The 12111-nt window shown below is 41.6% G+C and overlaps 1 protein-coding gene across 8 annotated transcripts in view; it reads right to left on the bottom strand.

Annotated features, from left to right (window-relative positions):
- The window catches only part of ZHX3 (zinc fingers and homeoboxes 3), a 143954-nt gene that overhangs the window by 49918 nt on the left and 81925 nt on the right, over nt 1-12111 (bottom strand). The gene's annotated exons all lie outside the window — the stretch shown is intronic.

The following is a 12111-nucleotide window of genomic DNA, read 5'->3' as shown; positions in this document are numbered from 1 at the left end:
AAACTAACACACCATTGTAAAGCAATTATACTCCAATAAAGATGTTAAAAAAAAAAGATACAGTTATCAAAAAAAAAAAAGATAACTGCTGCTGCCTGGGGAGGAAGAACTAATATTTATCATTGGCAGCCACCATTAACGTGGCTCTTTCTACTGGTGAGTTGGCTGCCTCTCCCTTTCCTGCTCCCCAGAGGACCAAAGGTACAAGGCAGAAGGCCTGAAAGACTCAGAAAGTGCTCTCTCTGCAAGCTTTGTACACGGGATCCCGGAGATGAGGGTAGGAAGGGGGAGGCAACTGACAGATAGGGACAGCAGAGCAGGACTGCTAGAAACCTGTCTCATGGCCAGTGGTCTCCAGAGTCACTGCTGTAGGTCTCCACAGGCCTGACCACCGAGTTGGGTCCCATGATTCTTCACTCCATCACCCAAGGCCACACGAGCATGTCTTGGTCCTCACAGCCCAACAGAGCCTAACACGAGGATCATCCCACCACGCTGGAGGCCACAGTACAGAAGAGGAAATTCTTCTATTTGATATTGCCAAGTCGGTATCAATGTAACACCCCTGTCTTCCTTTCTTTTTCAAAGTCTCTCTCTAATTTTATCCAGGAGCCCAGTGATAAGCTTCCTACTATAACAGACCCAAACCTTTTTCTGACATTTCAAGTAAGAAAACTCAAAGTAATCTTCAATTCTTCCTTACCCTTTATTTGTATATCCAATCTATTATCATGAAGTAGATTCAACATAGAATGCAGAAGGTAGCAGATATAATGATTTCTAAGATTCCCTATCAGAGATTTGTAATTCTTTTACCAAAGATTACCTTTACCCTTTCTTAATGTAATGAATAAACAAACCCTCTTAAAGTCAAAGTCGAAATCTCTGACCAAGGCCCCTTCATGTGTAAGATGCTTCCTTGTTGATTTAACAAGCAATGGGACCATTTCAAGGCTTCCCACTGTTATAACCAATTCTGGAAAAGTTGCCTTTTTCTCTTACTGAGGACATGGAATCCCATCTCTATGGCCATACAGGATAACTCAAAGCCAACCTTGATTTTACAGCACTTTGCAAACTCTGCAGGACTATTTCAGTGCCTCCGCCTTTGCCGTCTCCCATATCTAAACTACGCACATGATGAGGTAACACAATTTTACAAATTACTTGAGCACGTATTGGTGACCATGTTAACCTTTTTTTTTTTTTTTTTTTTTTTTTTTGCGGTACGCGGACCTCTCACTGCTGTGGCCTCTCCCGTTGCGGAGCACAGGCTCCGGACGCGCAGGCTCAGCAGCCATGGCTTACGGGCCCAGCTGCTCCGCGGTATGTGGGATGTTCCCGGACCGGGGCACGAACCCGTGTCCCCTGCATTGGCAGGCGGACTCTCAACCACTGAGCCACCAGGGAAGCCCCATGTTAACTTTTTAAATAAACTTTTGATTTGCCTGTTGTCTTGCTTTTTTGGGGCTAGAGTGGAAAAAGCATGGACTCTGGAGTCCAAGAGTATCCCTATTACTTATTAGCCACATAACTTTGCAGCCTCTTCATCTATAAAATGGAAATAAGTATGCATACCTCTTATGAGGATTAAGTAATATATTACTTATAAAAGTGCCTAGCATATCATAGGTGCTCTCTTGGATCATTCCTACCTTAGTTTCCTTTTTTCCAACTACTTCTCGTTTATGATTTATGCTTTATGCTTTTATGGACCTAAATGAGTCACCTTAAATTCTTATGGAACAAAAAAAAAGCACATAAAAATACAACATAAAAATAGTAAACGCTCTGCTGGGAAGTAGGGGTGGGCACTGACTGGGAAGGGATATGAGGCAACTTTCTGGATAATGATACCCTCGTAGGAGTTTGGGTTACACAGGTGTATGCATTTGTCAAAACTCAGCAAATGTACAGTTAAAATTTAACTACAATGAAATGTACCAATCTTACCTCAAAAGAAAAAAAAAACTATAAACAAATAACAACCTCTACTTAGTGATAGGCATGCTGAAGCACTGAGAGGGAATGCATAAAAAATAGGATGGACAGACGGCTGGACAGAGGAACAGGAAGCACAGAGTAAAATGTTAATGGTCAAACCTGGTGGTGGGTGGATGGCTGCCCACTGTAAAATCTTTTCAATTTTGCAGTATGTTTGAAATTTTTCATAATAAAATGTTGGGAAAACATATGCTATGGAAAAGAATGGAAGGCACTCAATACACATTAGTTCTCTTCCCGAATCCTCTCCCTTATCTTCATGCATCCATTTGTTCATTTACCTGCAAACATTTCCTAGGCACACACCGCAGAATCGCCTAGTACAAGTTGCTTAACCCCAAGCCCTCTGAATACGTTTCCTCTAACTACATGTGCCTCATGGGGTTTCTGTGAGGATTAAGATGATAAACATATAACGCTTAAGCTCAGTACCTGCCCTGTAGCTGGTGCTCGACAAAAGCTAGCTATGATTATGTCAGTATTACATAAAGAGCCCAGGCATTATAGTGTATTATTCTAGTAGCAAGTAGTGGCTAGAAGCCCTGACCCCTAACTGACTGCTTGGGTTCAAATTCCAACTCTACCACTTTGTAGCTTTGGGCAAAATCCTTAACCTTTCTGTGCCCCAGTTTCCTATTCTGTGAAAAAGGGATAAGTGTTCTCTTTCATGGGGTTATTAGGACAATTCAACATGATAATATATACAAAATGCTTAGACAGTGGCTGGAACTGTATAAGCACTCAACCAATGTGAGCAAACTCACTATGCTGGATATTTAGAGAATATGGAGATGAATGGAATGCATAAGTCCCTGACACCTCAAGGAGCTGACTACCCAGGAGAGGAGAAGGCCATGTCAACAGAAGCATCACAAAGTAGTGCGCGCTGTGTGCCATAGGGAACCTGCTACTATGGGCTTGGGATACCGGAAAAACAGACTGATGATAACGACCGAGGAAGACCAAGGAAGGCCTCAAGGTAGCGGCACTGGATGACCTGGAACCTGAAGGCAGAGACAGGGAAGAAAAAGGTTGGTAATGTGAAAATACATGGTACAGAGAACTTAATAAAAGATAGGTAGGGGCGGGTTAAAAGATTTGAGGCTGGAAAGAGATTGGGATCAGATGGCAGAAAGCTCTGCTGATGAATGTGGACTTTGTTCTGCAAAAGTACTTTGAAAAAATGATCATCCATTCATATATTCCATGGATTAGAAGAGGTGAGTCTTCAAAATTAATTGTTGACCAAAAAAAAAAATTCTTGATTTTTCTATCTGATAAATAACAAATACTGCGAATCATTTATCCACTGCACTCTTTATGTAAAGTAACTAAAAATTCATTACAATAACTATTTTACCAATTCACAGCATCTCTACTGGATAAGAAGGCCCAGAGCCTCTGGAAGGAGGGCCAGGGAAAAGCTTACTAACAGCATTGTGGAATCAAGTTAGTTAGCACCACTCTAACTGGTCATTGCTTTGAGGTTCAGTTTGGAATCTGACCCAAGATATTAAATTCAGGAAGGGAGAAAAGTCCAGGCAGCAGCAGAGAAGGGCTGGCTCCCTTTGGATGCTGCCAGCTGGCTACGCTGCGCCTCTCAGAGCTCACTCTGCCTTGGTAAACACATTTCTGATGGCCGTAGGCACTGAGCAAACCCGCTAAGCCTTACCCAAGTGTCTTCAGCATCAAAGCCTGAGGGGAGCGGCCAGGGGATGGGGAAGGTTTTACGATTAAAGGCAGCAAATGCTGCTTCCAAATTATGTAATTTAAATATATGAACCACCCATGAAAACACCTCTTCTTTCTAGCACTATTGGAAGGAAATTAAAATAACATAAAACATATACGGTGAGGTTTAAAAGTTACAGGATTATCTACAGGGAAACTTTTATCTTCGTGTGGACCAGGTCCTTTTAGCGGAGGCACCTTTGAATGGGCTGGTGCGCTGGCCGGCTCCGGCTCGGAGGCACAGTCTCCTGGCCTGCGGGCTCTGTGAGGAGCTCAGCTGTCTTGCTCCTCTGTGTTCTCAGGGCCTAATACAGTGCCTGGCCTGCAAAGGGTGCTCACAAAATCTTTGTTAACTCAATAAGTAAATGATCTAGTCCCCAGCTTTATAAGTTCAGAAATATGATTTGTTTTAGTTCACTGAGATTATTAAATTCTTAATTGAGTGGGGGTAGAATTGGTTTAATACCAACCAAACTCAATGGAGACACGTTAGATCTTACCCCACCCTCCCATTTTAGAGGGGGTATAGCTTTCCAGGAGCCCCACTGCTTCTGAAATTTACCCAGAATTGTCCTTTCCTAACATGAGGGCACCTGGGAAACAGAATCCCTAATCAGGTGGTTGCCTGAGGAACAAATTTAGAACTTCTAAGAAGGTTTTCAACCTAGGTATGCAGCAAGCCCAACTTTGCAGCAAGCAGAATGTTTGCCCCAGGCCAGTGTGGCATCTCGTCTCCTGTGGACAGCGTGAGATGTACTCTGACGGAGTGCAACCCTCCACATCCTTCCCAGGCTCCATGCACACTCCCAATGTGGTGTCCCTTTGCAGCACTCTTCATTTGAACAAATCATGAACCCCTCGCTTTTAAGATTTTTCTGTTTACAGGGCTTTAATTTGGCCTCTAATGACGAAAGAGGGACTTTCATCTCCACATGCCTCCAGAGGATCACTTGGATCTGGTCGTCTCTGCATGGATGTACACCAATTTTCAGGCCATTTTGGGCTCAGCAGCAAATGCTGAGCAGTATCTTCAGAGAACCCCAGGGTACTAAGTGATACCCACCCATAGCTCTGTTTAAGACTGGTTTGGATTTTTTTTTTCCCTAAGTGCAGTATTTTGCACTGTCTAATTTTCTATCCACTTGGCCTCATAAAATTTTCAGAAAAATTTCCCATCAGCATAGCTTTTTACTACTGTACCCTTTAAAAAGGTCTCGGAAATTCAACATATCTGGAATGAGTCTCGAGGCAACACTGTGAGAGGTCATCATTAACAGTTACCCACTTGGAGAAGGGACCATAATTGTAAGCTTTCTTTCCTCTTCTTAAGACAGTTTCTACCCAGAATCAAATAGTTTCTCTATCCCATGATGGCTTTTTACTTAAAAGAAAAATGAGATAGAGAAAAAACAGAAAATTTTAAATTTTGAGCTAATTTTAGACTTACAGAAAAGTTACAAAAATAGTACAGAGAGTTTCCTTATGTCCCTGACCCAGCTTCCCCAAATCTTACATAACCATAGTAACTGAACAGAACCAGGGCATTAATATTGGCACAGTACTATTAACTAAACCAAAGATCTTATTCATATTGCACCAGTTTTTTTCTACTAATGTCCTTTTTCTGTCCCAGGATCCTATCCAGGATCCCCATTGTATTTCGTCGTTATTTCTTAGTCTCCTGTGGTCTGTAACAGCTTATCAGTCTTCCTTGTTATTCATGCCCTTGACACTTTTCAAAAGTATTAATCAGTTATTTTGCTGAATGTCCCTTGATGTGGGTTTGCCTGATGTTTTCTCGTGATTACACTGAGGTTACGCATTTCTGGCAAAAATGCCACAGAAATGATGTTGTGTTCTTCTTAGTGCATCATATCATGGGGTTTCATTGATGTTGCTTGTCTTATTACTGGTGATGCTGACCTTCATCTCTTGGCTAAGGTGCTTTCTGCACTGTGAAGTTACTATCTTTTCTTTCCTTTATAGATAATAAATAAGTTGAAGGAGTTGATTTGAGACTATGCAAATTTCTGGCAAAGGTTTCTTAAAGGATTACTGGCTCCCTCATTCACAAGCCTGCTCGCTTTCCTTAAAAACTCGAAGAGGTTAGCTGATAGTATTTCCCCTTATTATGTTTGTCATGCAAGCATTTTGTTATTACTTTTTTGTTTGTTCAATGAGATTTATTTTTCTTCTACTTGTAAAAAGAGCACATCTTCACTGTCAAAGAAAATATGGCATGTTCATAAACATGGCTTTAGAGATTGGCACCTATCATGGACTGAACGTTTGTGTCACCCTCCCTCCAAATTCATGTTGGAATGCTAACCCCCAATGTGATGGTATGAGGACATGGGGGCTTTGGGAGATAATTAGGTCATCACAGTGGAACCCTCATGAATGGGATTAGTGCCCTTATCAAAGGGACCCTAAAGAGCTCTCTCACCCCTCTCCACCACGCGAGGCTACAAGAAGAAAAAGGCCATCTGCAACCCAGAAGAGGGCCCTCACCAGAGCCCGACCATGGTAGCACCCAGCCACCAGGACAGTGAGAAAAAAATGTCTTTTGTTTATAAGCCACCCCTATTTTGTTACAGCAGCCTAAACTAAAATAGCAACTCTCTATATAAATGCAGATATAGATATACAGATATCAGTGAACCTCTTTTCCTCTTTTAATACCACTGGAGTCAGATACCATAGGCTTATTCATTAAGTCCCAGCCCCACCACGGACTTCAGGAAAGTTACTTAATTTGTGTGCTGGTTTGCCCAGCATCTGTTATTTGCTGATGGGATGAGCAAAATTAAATAACATTTTTTGGGAAGAACTATTCAGAAAGGTAGAGGTAAAAATTTTATGGTCTGTGTTTAATGGAAGTCAACTGAACACTGCCATGGGGAAGGTGAGGTCACACAGTAGACATCTGCAACTCCAGATGCCACCTGTGGACAAAGGTTCAGTGCTCACTGCTGAATTCCTTAATGACAGGAAGGACTGCTACATGGTCCCCAGGATTTGCCTATTTCCAGTTTACCAAGTGAGACTCCAACAGACTGTAAATTTATCACTTATTTGCATGGCCCAAATACAATCAGGAAAAGGCTATTACCTCTCCCACTATTTTCCCCCAGAACAATAACAACAACAGGAACAGTTAACAATGGTGGAAAACACGACTCGCACTGGACACTGTGCCTTCTAAGCCCGTTACGTGCACTGGTTCATTCAACTCTCATCACAGTCCTTGCTAGGAGGTATTATTATTGCCTCCAGTTTACAGATAAGGAAAATGAGGCACAAAGAAGTTACAAAAAGTAACTTGCTCAAGGTCACTCAGCTAGTAGCTGGTAGAGCCAGAATCTGAACCCAGGCAAGCCTAGTTCCAGAGCGCAGGCACTTAGGCACTATGCTCTCCTATTGTCAAGAGAATGCAAGAACACATTATCATCTAGAAGAGAGAGACAGTCCATGAATTCAAGTTCCGGGGGAAGCTGAACTGAACAAAAGATTCACATGACAGACGAAAACCACTTCCAGAATGGAAAGACCTGAGAGAAGAAACAAGAAGGGGCTCTCAGGATCGATCGCACACATAATTAGCAATCAAAGTGGGTCACTAAGACAACAGCCTGGAAACATCTGAAAACAATGCGTAGAAAAGGACTCCAAGTTGACAAGTTAAACAAGCAGGTTATGTGAAAGGGAACCCAGCAGTTACTTTTGATTTTTTTTTTTAAGTAACAGAAGCCCAGAGACAAGGCGATCTAAAATATAAGACCTCAAAGGAAAAGAGATGAGTGAATCAGAATACTTCAAGCTGTCATCTCTAAACAAACAAAATGATGCCAACCCCCTAGGCCAGATGCTCTTGTCATTCCTCTCCCACCAAGATGTCTCCAAGAGCTGCGGTCAACAGCGCTGTCTGCATTTCCTCAGCTGGTCTGACTCCAGTGTGAGCTGACCTCCGCACCCTGTGGACTGAGCACGGTGGAATCACTATCAATTTTCTAACTGAGAAAACCAGGGGCTGAGCTTCTCCTTCTCCTTCTCCTGCTGGACCCTCTGGGTGAGTGGCCACTGCCCCTCGTAGGAAACCATCTCTTCCACAGCACTCTTTTCTGCTTCTCCCCTACCTCTTCCTCTAGCATCAGCTTGGCGTTCAGGCCTGGTTTGCATCCCACTTACTAGCTTAGTGACAATGCCTTGGAGCCTTAGTTTCCTGGCCCACGAAGTAGGGTAGTAATAATTTCCACACGCAGGGCTATTAAAAAGATAAAGTAAGCCATCTGAAAAAGCTCTCACCGCCCCATGCAGGACATGTATTACAGGGCTCAGTACATTTTGACTTCCTGCACATAAAGACTGGTCTTGGCCAGGAGGCCAACCTAAGCCCTTTTTTCTGCCTACATGCTCTGACAGGGGGAACTTTATATCTATTCCATGGCTTTGACCTCCTCCTTGGAGCAAGTATATCTCACAACCTTTATTTCCGGCCCCTACATCTCAACTGAGTTTCTAACTCATATTTCCAATTACCCCTAGATATGTTTTCCTAGATCTGTTGACAATTTTTTAAACTCAGGAAGTCCTAAAATGCTCTGTCTCTCTCCAAAGTAGTCTCTGCGACCCCCTCCACAACATCCACCCCGTGATATAAGGTAGTCGATATTTCCACCGTCTGTTATTATCTTCCCTAAAACGAACAAACAAGAAAACCCTCTAAGTCATCCTCTAATCCCAATCTCACCTGAGTCAGGAACGAGTATTTTTAGATTCTTCCTCAAAACACCTCATCTTCTCCATCGCCGCTGCTACCACCTTGTTTGAGTTCTCATCATCTCTTACCTGGATGACTGCCACAGCTGCTCAACTGACTTCCTCCCTGCAGTCCGTGCCTCACATGACAGCCAGAGTTATCTTCCTAAAAACAGGCTTGAACAGAGTACTCCCCGGCTTTAAAACCTTTCTGGTGGGGCCGCAGAGAGCCGAAATTTGTTGGCCAGGCATTCCAGGTGCTTCGCAATCTGGCCCCAACAACCCTTTGTCCAGTCTCCTCTCCAGCCACTTAGGTACCTTCAGGCTTTTGCCCATCCGCTTTATCCTCTATCCAACAAAGCCCTACTGGCACAGTAACACTCAGCATTCAGGATGCCTTCGCTGACTCACCAAACAACATTCCCTCCCTCCCTGTGTCTCCAGGACACCTGACACATCACGTCTTTCGCCATTGTGGGTTTGCATGCATGCCACCTCCTCAACCAGAAAGGGACCTTGAAGGCAAGGACAGAGCTACCTTTCTCTTTGTATCTCCTGCACCTAGTTCAGTGTCTGTCCAGCTCAGAGTGAGGCTTCAGTGGTTGTTAACTAACTTAATCAAGAATAACAAAATACTTACGAGTATCAGGCTGAAACCTAGAAGAATTAGTGCACCTCACAGAACAAATGTAAAATGTGAAGGGTAAAAATATCTGGAGTAGATGAGAAGTAAGAAGAGGGGATGCCAAAACAGGGAGAAACTGAGTTTCCTTATATGGAAGGAAAGGAAAGTTCCTGCTTTTGCTTTGATGATAGTAAATAAATTTAGGGAACAAATGTTATTTTTAGCACTAAGAGAATTGTTCACGTTTAAATTTTGTCTTAAAGTTAAAAAGAAGAAAAGGCCACTCCATAAAACAGAAGGCGTAACAGGAAAGAGACGACTAAGCAATACAAAAATTAAGAAACGAATTATACGTAGAAAACATAACAAATGCAAAAGCAACCATAAATTAAAGATGCTAAATTCACACATAAGTTATAGAATCTTCAAGATTGGTTGAACAGAAGACAAAATCTGACAACATTCTGCTTGAAATAACAGAGCTCTGAAATAATAATGAAATTAGAAAATATAACAAAATCACTGCACAAGAAATTTATAGACTATTAAAAAAAAGAACAGAGGACAAGCATTGCTTTAAGCATTGTTAGAAAACAAAGATTCTAAAATACTTAACTAGACCAACATCTTTGAAAAAATAAATAACTACACCCCTGCCCCCAAAGCAACTCGCCCCTGATGGTTTATTAGTGGATCATTTCAAACTCTCCACAAACAAACAAAACATATTATAGAAAACATATCTAAAAAAGGTCAAGATATAGGTTATCTAGTTCATTCTACGAACCCAATTCTAAAACTGGCAGAGAAAATGAAGAGAGAAAACTAGATGAAGCTTACTCAAAATTTATGCTCAAAAATTAAAAAAAAAACCATAAACAGAATCTAGGAATAGGTTAAAATTTTAAATTGCATCATGTCATCAGATACCAAAAATTCATTTGTTAAACTCCAACAGATATTCTTAATTTTAAAATTCTAAAACTAATAATAAAGGTATACTTTCTTACCCTTTTTAGAGTAACTATTTAAAACCAAATGTCAACAGTATACTTCAAGGAAGAAATGAGACATGCAGTCATTAAAAACAGGCACAAAGTGAAGCAGCATTTTATCATCACTGTTAATTAATATAGGATCAGAAGTGCCTTCCAATACAAAGCAACATGAAAACGAGTAAGAAATACAAATACAATAAAGGAAGAGGCAAATTTTTTAATATATATAACACCACTGTAACTTGCAAACCCAAAGAAATCACTTAAATGGTTACGATGAGCTTAAAGTGACCAAAGTCATCACCAGTATAGAAAAAATCAACACTATTTCTGGTCCTCAAACTTGACCGCAGTGAAAATCACCCTGGCAGATTTTTAAAATGCCAATGCTTACAACTCACCCCAGACAAACTGCCTCAGCATCTTTGGTGGTGGGACGAGACATTAGTAATTTATAACGCTTCTAAGTTGATTCTAATGTGCGGCTAAGTCGAGATACCATTACTCTATACGTAATTATCTAAGTGTCTAAAAAAATGCAACGCAAAACCATTTGTAATATTCGCAAATGGGAAGAGAAAGATTGCTGTAAGGCAACAGGAGTGCAAAAGAAGAAGCCCAAAAGGGGACACTTAGCTCCTGTGCCTGCAGTTCAGGCAAAGAGGCAGGCAGCCGCCCAAGTTATTGGACGGGGACATGACCCATGCCAACAACGGAACAGTGGCAGCAAGAGATAATTAGTCTCAGTCCAAGTGCTACTGAAATCAGAAGCATGCATGAAGATTTAACAGAGGCTGAGGAGGTTCAAGATTACTTGCATACCTGTGCGAGGTTACATGTGAGATCAATTCCTAGAAATGCAATTGCTGAGTCAAATGGTATGTGCCTTTGAAAGTGAAAGATTAATTTTAAAAGATCTTAAAGGTGAAATAGAAAAAGCATGATGTGTAGAATAAACAAAACATCACATTTGATAGGTAGGAGGAGTGGAGTGGGCGAAAGGAGGGAAGCTGGAGCTAGGCGAGGTGGCTCAGTGCTGCCAGGGGCTAGGTAGGGGAATGACATCACAGAAAATTCCTGGTGATTCCAATTTGGCTTTGGCCTTCACATTCACTTTGCCCCCACAGCAGAGACCTGAAGGAGAAGGCGGCCAGAAGCCACGTGGCTACCTGGGAGGACAAGAGTCCACGACTGACTGAAGAGCCGTAAGGAGATCAGTGTGACTGACGCAGAGTCGGTGTGAAGGTGAGCACTAGAAAATGTGTGCACAAGTGCACTTGTAATAAACTTGTCTTATGCCGTTTTTAGTTTAGAGGATTGATATACAAGGCCATTAAATAGTTTTTACTCCACCTTCCAACTCAAAGTTAAAGAATGAGAAAACTGGAATATACCTTCTATCTAACAGTAGGCCTGCCACAATCCACCATGAGACAGGAAGTTCCACAAGTGACAGCTGTGAGGAAATTCCCATGGGCTGGGTGGCCCAGGCTTGTGGGGAGGGAGTGATGTTGCCATGGAGTTATCCAAGTCAGGCTGCTGTGCACAGAACTTCCATTATATACCAGCAATGACCCTGACTCCATTTCCTCCCCTTTCTTTCCAAAAAGTTCTACTTATTAAGGTTCTTAACTTTATAATGATAAATAAGGTAGTAAATTTCCTTTATTTAAAAAACTTTAACAACAAAACCCCTCAAAATCTAAGCCTGTGAGTGGCTCAGTAACAGAATAAACTGAGTTCCCAACTCATATATGTATATACATATGTGTATATGTATATACATAATGTGAGTATATAACTTTACTAGGGCACATCTAGTTCATCAAGGGGAGGCTATGCCTATTTACATTAATTATTGGCCAGTCAGCTTTGTCTTTAGTATTAATTTTCATATTCCAGAGAGCAGTACCACACATCCTATAGCCTGAGAACATGGCTTGGATAATTTGGTATTCAAACCAGTGTTTTTCAAGTCAGTCATTTAATAAAGCA

Source organism: Aethalodelphis obliquidens, unplaced genomic scaffold (genome assembly GCF_003676395.1).
Source record: "Aethalodelphis obliquidens isolate GAN/ISIS:26980383/991018 unplaced genomic scaffold, ASM367639v1 scaffold42, whole genome shotgun sequence".
Classification (NCBI taxonomy): domain Eukaryota; kingdom Metazoa; phylum Chordata; class Mammalia; order Artiodactyla; family Delphinidae; genus Aethalodelphis; species Aethalodelphis obliquidens.
Note: the sequence above shows the minus strand (reverse complement) of the source record. Positions and strands in the feature narration are given on the sequence as shown.